Raw genomic sequence first — 13,838 nt, 5'->3', positions numbered from 1 at the left:
ACTGTCCTTGAGCTTATTGGTACGTGTTTTCAAATTTTGCATTGTCATGGTCAGGTGTTGGTCACACCTGAAGGAACAAGCATCCATTATAATTGCACCTCTATACTCACGTTATTCCTCAGATGAGCTGTAGAGAGCATCTTGACAAGCCACATCACTGCATGGGACGGAAGCTGCACTGTGGCAACTGCAAGGCTTTACTACAGGTAGTCAAAACTGCCCAGCACATCACCCAGCACCAGCCTACCCACCATCAAGGACATATCAAAGACCTCCTGTGCCAAGCGTCACTTAATGGACATACATTCAGTCTATGTATGTAAGGTATCTTATGTATTTATTTTTATTGTGTGTTTTATTAGTATTGTATTCTTTATCTAATTGTGTTTTTTTCTGGTATATTGGATCCAGAGTAACAATTATTTCATTTTCCTTTACACTTGTGTACAGGAAATGGTATTAAACAGTCTTGAACCCTGAACAAAAACTACATTTTGGAAATACAGAGTATATACAGAAAATTCCAGAAGTACTCAGCATCTGTGGAGAGAGAAACAGAGATAATAGTTTAGATTAAAGATCTTTCAACAGATAGTCACACTTGTTCTTTGGTAGCCACATGAGATTCAGCAGAAGTTGGAAATTTTGAGCAGCGCCAACAAAATGCTGGAGGAACTCAGCAGATCAGGCAGCATCTATGAAAATTAATAAAAAGTCAATGTTTCACCCTTCACCCTTGTTTGTCATCTATAACAAGGATCTCGATGATAATGTGGTTCATGGATCAGCAAATTTGAAGTTCACACCAAGATTGAGGGTGTAGTGGACAGCAAGGAAGACTATCAAAGCTTGCAACGGGATCTGCACCAGCTGGAATTTAATGTAGACATGTGTGGGGTGTGAAGAGGACTGACCAGAGTAGGTCTTACACAGTGAGCGGTGGGGCACTGAGGAATGTGGTAGAAAAGAGATATCTGAAAATACAGGTCCATAATTTATTGAAAGTGGAATCACAGATAGATAGGATTGTAAAGAAAGCTTTTGGCACATTGGCCTTCAAAGATCAAAGTATTGAGTACAGGAGTTGGGATGTTATGTTGAAGTTGTTTAAGATATTGGTGAGCCCTAATTTGGAGTATTGTGTGCAATTTTGGTCACCAACCTACAGGAAAGATATAAATAAGAATGAAAGAGTTCAGATAAAATTTATAAGGATTGTTGTTGGGTCTGGAGGACAGGAATTATAAGAAAAGGTTGAATAGATTAGAACTTTATTGCCTGGAACATAGGGAATTGAGGGGGATTTGATAGAGGTATACAAAATTATGAGGGTTACAGATAGGGTCAATGCGAGAAGGTTTTTCCCACTGATGTTGGGTGAGACTACAACTAGAGTTTATGGGTTAAGAACATAAGACCATAAGGTATAAGAGAAGAATTAGGAAATTTGGCCCATCAAGTCTGCTCTGCCATTTTATCATGGCTGATCCAATTTTCCTCTCAGCCCTAATCCCCTGCTTTCTCTCTATACCCCTTCATTCCCTGACCAATCAAGAATCTATCAACTTCTCCCTTATATATACATAAAGGCTTGGCCCCCCACAACTGTCTGTGGCAAAGAATTGAGTACAGGAATTGAGCATTCTCTGACTGAAGAAATTCCACCTAATCTCCATTCTAAAAGGACGCTCCTCTATTCTGAGGCTGTGTCTTCTGGTGTTAGACTCTCCCAACAAAGGAACCATCCTCTCCACATCCAGTCTATCAAGGCCTTTCACCATTCAATAGGTTTAAATGAAGTCACTCCTCATTCTTCTGAATTCTAGTGATCAGAGGCCCAGAGACATCAAACACTTTCCATATGACAAACTATTCAATCCTGGAATTATTTTTATGAACCTCTTCTGAACCCTCTCCAGTTTCAGCAAATCCTTTCTAAGATGAGGTGTATTGCTCACAATACACCAAGTGAGGCCTCAACAGTACCTTATAAAGTCTCAACATTACATCCTTGCTTTTATATTCTTGTCCTCTCGAAATGAATGCTAACATTCCATTTGCCTTCCTCACCACTGACTCAACCTGCAAACTAACCTTTAGGAAATCTTTTACACAGCTCACAAGTACTTTGCTCTTCAATTTTTTTGTATTTTCTCTTCATTTAGAAAATAGTCAACACTTTCATTTCTTCTAACGAAGTCCATGACCATACACTTCCCACAGTCTTCCATCTGCCATTTCTTTGCCCATTCTCCTAATTTGTCTAAAGTCCTTCTGAGCCTTTCTACTTCCTCAAAACCACCTGCCCTCCACCTATCTTCATAGCATCTGCAACCTTTGCAACAAAGCCATCAATTTTGTCATCCAAATCTTTGATATATAAACAAAAAGAATCAGCCCCAACACAGATCCTTGTGGAGCATCACTAGTCCCCGGTAGCCAACCAGAAAAGGCTCCCTTTAGACCCCTCTTTGCCTCCTCCCAATCAGCCACTGTTTTATCCATGCTAGAATCTTTCCTGTAATACCATGGGCTCATATCTTGTTAAGCAGCCTCATGTGCCTAAATCCAGTACACAACATCAACCAATTCTCCTTTGTCTATCCTGCTTGTTATTTCTTCAAAGAATTCCAACAGATTGTCAGGCAAAATTTTCCCTTGAGGAAACTATGCTGACTATGGCCTATTTTATCATGAGCCTCCAAGTACCCTGAGACCTCATCATTAATAATTGACTCAACATCTTCCCAACCACTGAGGTCAGACTAACTGGTCTACAGTTTCCTTTCTTCTGCCTCTCTCCCTTCTTCAAGAGTGTAGTGACGTTTGCAATTTTCCAGTCTTCCAGAACCATTCCAGAATTTAGTGACTCTTGAAAGATCTTTGCTAATGCCTCCACAATCCTTCAGCCACCTAATTCAGAACCGTGGGTTGTACACCATCTGGTCTAGGTGATTTATCTACCTTCAGTTTCCCAAGAACCTTCTCTCTAGCTATGGTAACTTCACACACTTCATGACCCCTGACACCTTGAATTTCCACCATACTGTTAGTCTCTTCCACAGTGAAGACTGATGCAAAATATTTATTCAGTTCACCTTCCCCCATTCCACTTTCACTCTGCCTCCTCTTCCAGCAGCCTAGCACCTCTTTCATGATTCTGTCTTCTACTACCCATAGTGCTTTCCCATTACATTCCTTCACCTCTCCTGCCTATCCCCTCCCTGTTTCCCCTAACCCATCCCTTGATCTTTCCTCTGATTGGTTTTTCACCTGGCATGTTCCACCCTCCCCCCATCTTCTTTATAGGGCCCCTGCCCCCTCCTTCTTCAGTCCTGATGAAGAGTCTCGGCCTGAAACATTGACTGCTCCGTTCAACGGATGCTGCCCGACCTGCTGAGTTCATCCAGCTTGTTTGTACGTGTTGATTTGACCACAGCATCTGCAGTGTACTTTGTGTTTACTGTTCAGTTCATCTGCCAGTTTGCTGTTTCCCATGACTATCTCTCCAGTATCGTTCTCCAGTGGTGGAAGGGGGACATGAGAAGATACTTCTTCACTCAAAGAGATGTCAGCGCAAGTGATGGATGTGACTTTGATTACAGCATTTAAGAGAAGATTGGATGGACGGGAGGGGTATGGAGGACTATGGTCTGGGTGCAGTTCAATGGTACCAGGCAGTTTAGTGGTTTAGCATGGACTAGATGGGCCAAAGAGCCTGCATCTGTGCTGTAGTTTTCTAGCACTGGAAATAAAGGGGGCAGGAACCAGCATAAGAAGGTGAATGGAGGAGAAGAAGTAGAATCTGGCAGGTGATACATGAGACCAGGTGAGGTGGAAGGTGGGTGAGTGGGGGGGGGGGGCAGGGGTGGGATGAGTGAAGTGAGAAGCTGTTAAATGATAGGTGGAAGGAATGAGAATGTTGCAGGAACTTTCACCAAGAAACTAAAAGGTTAATTAAGGTGGGAATAATTGATAATGATAAAAAATATGGAAGTAATGTCAAAATGAACCACAAATGTATCAGAATCAGAATCAGGTTTAATATCATCAGCACATATTGTGAAATTTGTTGACTTTGTGGCAGCAGTAATAATCAATATATAATAGAAAAAGCATGAATTACACTAAGTATATACAATATATAAATAGTTAGCAATGTAGAAATGGAAATTTTAAAATAGTGAAGTAGTGTTTATGGGTTCAATGTCCATTCAAAAATTGGATAGTGGAGGGGAAGAAGCTGTTCCTGAATTGTTGAGTGTGTGCCTTCACACTTCTGTACCTGCTTCCTGATGGTAACATTGAGAACAAGGCATGACCTGGATGATGAGGGTCCTTAATGAATGCCACCATCATCAATGAAAAGGAGGAAAAGAGTTTGAACTGGAGAAATAATATCTGATAGGCAAGTGTTAAACACAGGAAGAAGTTGTAACAACAATAATAACACAAGGGTTGGGTATTGGGAAAGTAACTGTAGACAGGTCAACTGATCCCAATTACCTACAGCAAACAATTTAGATCAAGCGATGCGGAGATAGTGAAGCCATTTGCTGTAATTTTACCACACTGACTTAGCTGTGAGAATCTACCAGGAGATTAAAAATTTGCATTGTGGCTCTATTGTTCAAAAAGGGATGGAGACAATCAAACAGTAACCCATAGCCTGTGAGTTTACCACCTGTCTTTGGAAAGATGCTGGAGTCTATATCAAGGAAGAAATAGTCATTTATGAAGTTTAATCAAACAAAATCAATTAATTCAGAAGAGCTTCTTCCCCTCTGCCATCCGCCAGATGTCTGAACAATCCATGAACACTACCTCATTATTCCTCTTTTCTGCGTCTTTTATTTAATGATGTGATTTAGAGTCATTTTATGTCTTTGTATTGTACTGCTGTCACAAAACAAAAACATTTACATCAAATGAACACAAGAGATTCTGCAGATGCTGGAAATTCAGAGCAACACAGCAAATGTTGACTGAACTCAGTAGATTAGGACCTGATGACAAATCTTGGCCCCAAACTTCCATTCCTTCACTTCTCTTGGTACCCATAGATAGATTACTTTCACTGGTTGGTTTTTGTGCCTTACAGAATAGATATTTGTTGTAAACTATGTTTTTGTTCTTGACATGACAGACACTACTTGTTTTGTGTCTTATGTGATTTCCAAGTCCTCCACTGGTAATTCAATATCTTATACATTCATACTGCATTTAATTCATATTTAAGAACTAACCTCAGACTGAGTTAAATCACTTTCAACCTTTGAATACTAAAGGACCAATTTTCTATTGTTTTTACAGTCGTTCAGTATATTCCTCCCATAATGAACTTGTTATGAACTTGTTAAGATCTCAATAAAATTGAAATCTTCATGCTAGGTGGATCTTCACAGAATGATGCAGAACTTATCTATGTTTACAATCCAAAATAAACACAAATTAAATTCCCATCTTCCAAATCCTTGTTAATTAATAAAATCAACTTTGATGTTAGCTTGCTAATTGCGCAAGCAAGCAATGAATTGAAGCATTAAATGGCGACAAAGAAAAATCAAAAATTGATAGAATTGTTGTTGTCGTTGGCATCCATCTGTCTCAGAGGACAATGGGTGATGATGATCATGATCACAATCCCTGCAGAAGGTATGGAGATCCTGAGATGCCCAGTTGTCAAGATCCTCCTCTCGGCTTCACCATGTAGTCCAAAGGAAAGCTTATGAAGCAATACGTTTGGCACCAACTTGGCTGTAGGAGCTGCCGGAAGGATGTTCACTAACGTCCAGCTGCCTTAGGGGCTCCACACCAGATTTTCTGTCTCGGTTTACTCCCGTAGCCTTCATCTGTCCTGTGTCTGCCCACAAGGCAGTGGGGCTATTTACCCATAGCTGGGGATCTGGTTCACGAGCACCAGGGTGTGTCCACACAAGGGTGAGCCTGCATACTACATGTGCAGGGGCCACATCTCCTCCCCATCCTCTGTAGTTCAGCCTGAGTCCAAAAGGAGTTCAGTTTCTATGTGTTGCCAGCGAGGAGGCATTCCATGAGGCTTGCTGTTAGAGAGGCTGTGTACTGGCAGGGAGAAACTTACACATTCAGCTCTCCTTTTCGCAAGACTGCTAGCCAGCGGTAGAAGCTGGAAGTGAGAGCAACAAGCACTACCCACTGCAGAAGCACATCAGATGCACCATAACAATCACTTTGACACCGATAGAATTGTACAGGATAATGAAAATCAGGGTCGTACATAGGGAGATCTTGTCTGGTTTCTTCCACTTCCCTTTGCTGTTCCGATAAAGGATCTTGGCCCAAAAGACTATTTATTCCCCTCCATAGATACTGCCGGACCAGCAGTTTGTGTGATGATCAACCTGATTCTGATTCCGGTTTTTTGAAAGGTAAATTGAGCTTGGCAACTTGCTCAAGTCATTTAATCACATGAAAAGATGGAGGGGGATGTGTGGATGCAGAGCTTGGATTTTCAGAAGGAATCTGACCAGTTGCCAAATAAAAGGCACAAAAATATATATAAGGTACTAAGAGGCCATAACAAACTCTGTATTATGTTTCCATGAGTGAACATGAGAACATTTTTACAAGACTAAGGGGTTTTAATCTCTCCCTCTCCCAGTGTGTAATGCCTTCCTGCTTCAAAACATCCACCATTGTCCCTGTAAAGAAAACTAAGGTAACATGTCTGAACCCAATGTAGATTGGGAGATTATTTCGCCAAGCACCTACGCTCCATCTGCCAGAACAAGTGGCATCTCCCAGTAGCCACCCATTTTAATTACACTTCCCATTCCCATTCTGATATGTCTATCTGTGGCCTCCTCCACTGTTATGATAAGGTCACACATAGATCAGAGGATCAATACCTCATACTCTGGGTAGCCTCCAACCTGATGACATAAACATCAATTTCTCAAACTTCCAGTAATGTCCCCCAGACCTCTCCACCTCCATTTCCCAACCTCCTTTCCCTCTCTTATGATATCTCCTTACCCAACCATCACCTCCCTCTGGTGCTCCTCCCCCCTTTCCTTTCTTCCATGGCCTTCTGTCACTTTCACCAATCAACTTCCCAGCTCTTTACTTCATCCCTCCCCCTCTAGGTTTCACCTATCATCTGGTGGTTCTCTCTCCCCTCCCCCTACCTTTTAAATCTACTCCTCAGTTTTCTTTCTCCAGTCCTGCCAAAGAATTTCAGCCCTAACATCGACTGTACTTTTTTCCATAGATGCTGCTTGGCCTGCTGAGTTCCTCCAGCATTTTGTGTGTGTTGCTTGAGTTCCCAGCATCTGCAGATTTTCTCTTGTTTGTGATGTCTGAACAATTGGTGTTCTGTCACACTCACCGCAATTATAAGCAAATGCTCTGAGAGGCTGGTCGAGGACTACATCTGCAGCATGCTACCACCCACACTGAACCCCCTACAATTTGCCCACAAACACAACCGATCAACAGCTGACAGCTCTACACACCGTCCTTACACACATGGAGAGGAGGGATGCTGATGTAAGAATGCTGTTTGTGGACTACAGTTCGGCATTCAACACCATAATTTCCCCCAGGCTTGACAAAAAGCTCAGAGACTTTGGCCTACACCCTGCCTTGTGCAACTACATGCTGGACTTGCTGTTAAATCGCCAGAAAAGGGTAAGGATAGTTTCCCTCACCTCTGTCCCTCTGACCCTCAACACAGGAGCCGCCCCCCCCAGTCTGTGTCCTGAGCCCCCTCCTATACACCTATGATTGTGTTCCTTCACAAAGCTCCAATCTCCTGATCAAATGTACAGATGACAAAACATTGACTGGCCTTATTTCAGACAATGATGAGACAGCTTGCAGAGGAGAAGTCAATGCCCTGACACAGTGGTGCCAAGAAAACAACCTCTCCCTCAATGTGGAAAAAATGAAGGAACTGATCATGGCTCCTTGACTTCTCTAACTTCCATTAATGCCTCTCCTGCCCTTCTTACCCCATCCCTAATTTATTTATTTTTCCCCCCTCCTTTTTTTTCTCTCTGCCCATCACTCTTTGGCCGTTCTCCATCTCCCTCTGGTGCTCTCCTCCCCTTTCTTTCTCCCTAAGCCTCCCGTCCCATGATCCTTTCCCTTCTCCAGCTCTGTATCCCTTTTGCCAATCACCTTTCCAGCTCTTAGCTTCACCCCAACCCCTCCGGTCTTCTCCTATCATTTCGCATTTTCCCCTCCCTGTCCTACTTTCAAATCTCTTACTAACTTTTCTTTCAGCTAGTCTGACGAATGGTCTCGGCCCGAAACGTCAACAGCACTTCTTCCTATAGATGCTGCCTGGCCTGCTGCATTCCACCAGCACTTTGTGTGTGCAGCTGATCATGGATTACAGGAGGAATGGAGACAGACAAGCCTCTATTGACATCGATGGGTGAGAGGGTGAGTAGTTTCAAATTTGATGGTATACATATCACTGAGGATCTCACCTGGACAGTACATACTGGCTATGTGGTGAAAAAGCAGTACAGTGCCTTTTTCACTTCAGATGGCTAAAGAAGTTTGGGCACGAGTCCCCAAATCCTCAGGACATTCTACAGGGGCATCATCAAGAGCATCCTGACTGGCTGTGTCACTGCCTGGTCCGGGAACTGTACTTCCCTCCATCGCAGGACACTGCAGAGAGTGATGTGGACAGCCCAGTGAATCTGTGGACATAAACTTGCCTCTATTCAGGATACTTACAGTAGCAGCTGCGTAAAAAAAGGGCCTGGAGGATCATCAGGGACTCCAGCCACCCCAACCACAAACTGTTTCAGCTGTTTCCATCTGGCAAATAGTACCGTAGCATTAAGGCCAGGACCAGCAGGCTCTGGGACAGCTTCTTCCACCAGGGTATCTTGATCTGATTGCATATCTGACTGTACATACATGTACACAAAACAATTATGTCTACAAGCTTAGTGCCTGGACAACATCCTCCCACATTTCCTTCCTTATTGTTTGTACGTAGTGACAGAGACAGAACGTATAGAGTTTTACTTCCTTGGATGTAAGAAAGAAAGAAACAAAGAAAAAAATGATAGATACATAGATAGATAAATAAACAGACAGATAAATAATAAGTAAATAAAGTTGTGATAGTAGGGGATTTTAATTTTCCACTTATTGATTGGCACTCCCATACTGTTAAAGGTCTAGATGGGTTAGGGTTTGTAAAATGTGTTCAGGAAAGTTTTCCAGATCAATATATAGAGGTACCGACTAGAGAGAATGCAATGTTAGGTCTCCTATTAGGAAACGAGTTAGGACAGTATGACGGAATTGTGTGTAGGGGAACACTTTGGTTCCAGTGATCATAGCACCATTAGTTTCAACTTGATCACGGATAAAGATAGATCTGGTCCTCGGGTTGAGGTCCTAAACTGGAAAAAGGCCAAACATGAAGAAATGAGAAAGGATCTAAAAACGTGGATTGGGACAGGTTGTTCTCTGGCAAGGATGTCATTGGTAAGTGGGAGGCCTTCAAAGGAGAAATTTTGAGAGTGCAGAGTTTGTATGTTCCTGTCAGGATTAAAGGCAAAGTGAATAAGAATCAGGAACCTTGGTTCTCTAAGAATATTGGAACTCTGATAAAGAAGGAGAGAGAGAGACGAGAGAGAGAGAGAGAGAGAGAGAGAGAGAGAGAGAGAGAGACGAGAGAGAGAGAGAGAGAGAGAGAGAGAGAGAGAGAGAGAAGAGAGAGAGAGAGAGAGAGAGAGAGAGAGAGAGAGAGAGAGAGAGAGAGAGAGAGAGATGAAGAGAGAGAGAGAGAGAGAGAGAGAGAGAGAGGAGAGAGAGAGAGAGAGAGAGAGAGTGAGAGAGAGAGAGAGAGAGAGAGAGAGAGGGAGGGAGGGAGGGAGGGAGGGAGGGAGGGAGGGAGGGAGGGAGGAGGAGGGAGGGAGAGAGAGAGAGAGAGAGAGAGAGAGAGAGAGAGAGAGAGAGAGAGAGAGAGAGAGAGAGAGATGACATGTATAGGAAACGGAGCAAATAAGGTGCTTGAGGAATATAAAAAGTGCAAATTTAAGAAAGAAATCAGGAGGGCTAAAAGAAGACATGAGGTTGCTTTGGCAGTCAAGGTGAAGGATAATCCAAAGAGCTTCTACAGGTCTATTAAGAGCAAAAGAAAAGTAAGGAATAAAATTGGTCCTCTTGAAGATCAGAGTGGTCGGCTATGTACGGAACCAAAAGGAATAGGGGAGATTTAAAATTTTTTTTTGTGTCTGTATTAAAGAAACTAGCATGGAGTCAATGGAAATAAGGCAAACAAGTAGGGAGGTCATGGAACCTATATAGATTGAAGAGGAGGAGGTGCTTGCTATCTTGAGGCAAATCAGAGCAGATAAATCCCCAGGACCTGACAGGGTATTCCCTTGGACATTGAAGGAGACTAGTGTTGAAATTGCAGGGGGCCCTGGCAGATATATTTAAAATGTTGGTATCCATGGGTGAGGTGCCGGTGGATTGGAGGATAGCTCATGTTGTTCTGTTGTTTAAAAAAAAGCTCTAAAAGTAATCCGGGAAATTATAGGCTGGTAAGTTTGACGTCGGTAGTAGGTAAATTATTGAAGGAGTACTAAGAGATAGGATCTACAACTATTTAGATAGACAGGGACTTATAAGGGAGAGTCAACATGGCTTTATGCGTGGTAGGTCATGCTTAACCAATCTATTAGAGTTTTTTCGAGGAGATTACCAGGAAAGTGGATGAAGGAAAGGCAGTGGATGTTGTCTACATGGAAAAAAAGGCCTTTGACAAGGTCCTGCATGGGGAGATTAGTTAGGAAGATTCAGTCCAGGTATACATGGAGAAGTAGTAAATTGGATTAGACATTGGCTCAATGGGAGCAGTCAGAGAGTGGGTAGTGGAGGATTGCTTCTCTGAGTGGAGGCCTGTGACTAGTGGTGTGCCACAGGGATCAGTGCTGGGGTCCATTGTTATTTGTCATCAATATCAATGCTCTGGATGATAATGTGGTAAATTGGATCAGCAAATTTACTGATGATATGAAGATTGGAGGTGTAGTGGACAGTGAGGAAGGTTTTCAAAGCTTGCAGAGGGATTTGGACCAGCTGGAAAAATGAGCAAAAAAAAAAATGGCAGATGGAATTTAATGCAGACAAGTGTGAGGTATTGCACTTTGGAAGGAAAAACCAAAGTAGAACATATAAGGTACAATGGTAGGGGCACTGAGGAGTGCAGTAGAAATGAGGGATCTGGGAATACAGATACAAAATTCCCTAAAAGTGGCATCACAGGTAGATAGGGTAATAAAGAGAGCTTTTGGAACATTGGCCTTTATAAATCAAAGTATTGAGTATAAGAGTTGGAATGTTATGGTGAGGTTGTATAAGGTATTGGTGAGGCCAAATTTGGAGTATTGTGTGCAGTTTGGTCACCGAATTACAGGAAGGATATTAATAAGGTTGAAAGAGTGCAGAGAAGGTTTACAAGGATGTTGCCGGGACTTGACAAACTGAGTTACAGAGAAAGGTTGAATAGGTTAGGATTTTATTCCCTGGAGCATAGAAGAATGAGGGGAGATTTGATAGAGGTGTATAAAATTATGATGGGTATAGATAGAGTGAATGCAAGCAGGCATTTTCCACTGAGGCTAGGGGAGAAAAAAAAACCAGAGGACATGGTTTAAGGGTGAAGGGGGAAAAGTTTAAAGGGAACATTGGGGAGGGCTTCTTCACACAGAGAGTGGTGGGAGTGTGGAATGAGCTGCCAGATGAAGTTATAAATGCGGGCTCACTTTTAACATTTAAGAAAAACTTGGACAGGTACATGGATGAGAGGGGTTTGGAGGGATATGGTCCAGGTGCAGGTCAGTGGGACTAAGCAGAAAAATGGTTCGGCACAGCCAAGAAGGGCCAAAAGGCCTGTTTCTGTGCTGTAATGTTCTATGGTTCTAAGTAGATAGATAAATAAATAAATAAACAAACAGACAAATAAATAAAGAAAGAAAGAGGTCCTTCTAAACTCAAGTGCCTGGAACCCCATCTTGAATATGGCTCTGAATTTCTGACGTTCTCTAGACTAGAGGGAAGTGGAGGTTAATTAAATTATTTCGAGAAAGCTTCTGCAATTGTAATTCAGGTTCAGAACTTTGCCTTTTTGAATCTCATCATGTTACCAGTTCCGGTCAGGGACGATACAGAAGACAGCTAGTGAAGTCTCAGTTCGCACAAATGTGCACATCAGATGATCAATGTTTTGGAAGATGGTGTAGCCTTGCCAGATGAGGGTCAAATTATTGTATTTTGTTTTTCTCGCGTGGCATCCTTAGGCTTTTCTCCAATTTAAATTCACCACAGCTGTTCCTAGTTTTTTACATATGAATTAAAATAAAAAGCCAGGATATTTTTGTTTCCCTGAGGTTTTACAATTGTTAAAGTAAAGCAAGGCAAATCAATTTCACCATAAAATTTCAACCGCACCATCATATTTGGATTGAACTGGAAAAATGATGAAAAACAGATAAAGGCAGTTAGAGTGGTCTATGTTCTATCTGCTCTAAAGTATTTATCTGCTATGTGTGCTCGGAATAACTCCTTTAAATCATGCTTAACGAAAACAACCATCTGAATCATTGCCTGTATTAGATTACAGGCTCAGCTGCATGGACTGATCAGTTTTTTTTCCCTAATTTTATTACCCTTCAGAGCTGAATTTTCCCTGTTCTAAAACAAATAGGTTAATGACTTTATTATAAAAAACAGAGAAATCTTCCCTGTGAGTTAACTGACATTGAAAAAGATTCCAAATAATGGGATTTCCTGCTTTTCTGACGCTTAGCCTCCTAATTGTTAAATGATGACTGCTGACTCTAAACCTCCTACAAACTGTAAACATTTCGCTTAGAGTCATTTCTCAATTTCTGACAAAAGGATGAAGACCTGTATTATATAAGACCATAAGACATAAGAGCAGAATTAGGCCATCTGGCCCATTGAGGTCTGCTCCACCATTCAATCATACCTGATACTTTTTTTTCTCCCCTCCTCAACCCCAGATCCCAGGTTTCTCTCCATAAACTTTTGATGCCATGTCCAATCAAGAACCTATTAATCTCTCCCTTAAATATACCTAATGACCTGGCCTCCACAGCTGCATGTGGCAACAAATTCCACAAATTCACCACCCTTTGGCGAAAGAAATTTGTCTGCATCTCTGTTTTGAAGAAGTGCCCCTCTATCCTCTTGGCCTAGACTCTCCCACCATGGGAAACATCCTTTTCTCATCCACTCTGTCTAGGCCTTTCAACATTCGAAAGGTTTCAATGAGATCCCACCTCATCCTTCTGAATTCCAGTGAGTACAGACCCAGAGCCATCAAACATTCCTCATATGATAACCCTTTCATTCCTGGAATCATCCTTGTGAACCTCCTCTGGACCCCTCACAATGCCAGCACATCTTTTCTAAGATGAGGGGCCCAAACTGTTCACAATACTCAAGGTGAGGGGTTTACCAGTGCCTTATAAAGCCTCAACATCACATCCTTGCTCTTGTATTCTAGACGCCTTGAAATGAATGCTAACATGGCATTTTCCTTCCTCACCACTGACTCTATCTGCAAGTTTGCTTTCAGGGTGTTCTGCACAAGGATTCCCAAGTCCCTTTGCATCTCAGATATTTGGATTTTCGCACCATTTAGAAAATAGTCCACACATTTATTTCTACTACTAAAGTGCATGACCATGCATTTTCCAACATTGTATTTCATTTGCCACTTTATTGCCTATTCTCCTGATCTGTCTAAGTCCTTCTGCATTCCTCAACACTACCTGCCCTCCATCAATCTTCAT

General features: G+C 42.1%; 2 long non-coding RNA genes across 2 annotated transcripts in view; both read left to right on the top strand.

The window, feature by feature from the left end:
• LOC132378226 (uncharacterized) overlaps nucleotides 1-312 on the top strand; it is a 105,572-nt gene extending 105,260 nt beyond the window's left edge. Inside the window, exon 7 of the long non-coding RNA XR_009506924.1 lies at nucleotides 123-312. This is a non-coding gene — a long non-coding RNA (uncharacterized LOC132378226). The remainder of the gene's footprint in view (nucleotides 1-122) is intronic.
• Nucleotides 313-8,276: 7,964 nt separating this feature from the next.
• LOC132378643 (uncharacterized) overlaps nucleotides 8,277-13,838 on the top strand; it is an 8,072-nt gene continuing 2,510 nt past the window's right edge. Inside the window, exon 1 of the long non-coding RNA XR_009507136.1 lies at nucleotides 8,277-8,427. This is a non-coding gene — a long non-coding RNA (uncharacterized LOC132378643). The remainder of the gene's footprint in view (nucleotides 8,428-13,838) is intronic.

The sequence above is a fragment of the Hypanus sabinus genome, chromosome 20 (genome assembly GCF_030144855.1).
Source record: "Hypanus sabinus isolate sHypSab1 chromosome 20, sHypSab1.hap1, whole genome shotgun sequence".
In the NCBI taxonomy this organism is placed as follows: Eukaryota; Metazoa; Chordata; class Chondrichthyes; order Myliobatiformes; family Dasyatidae; genus Hypanus; species Hypanus sabinus.
Note: the sequence above shows the minus strand (reverse complement) of the source record. Positions and strands in the feature narration are given on the sequence as shown.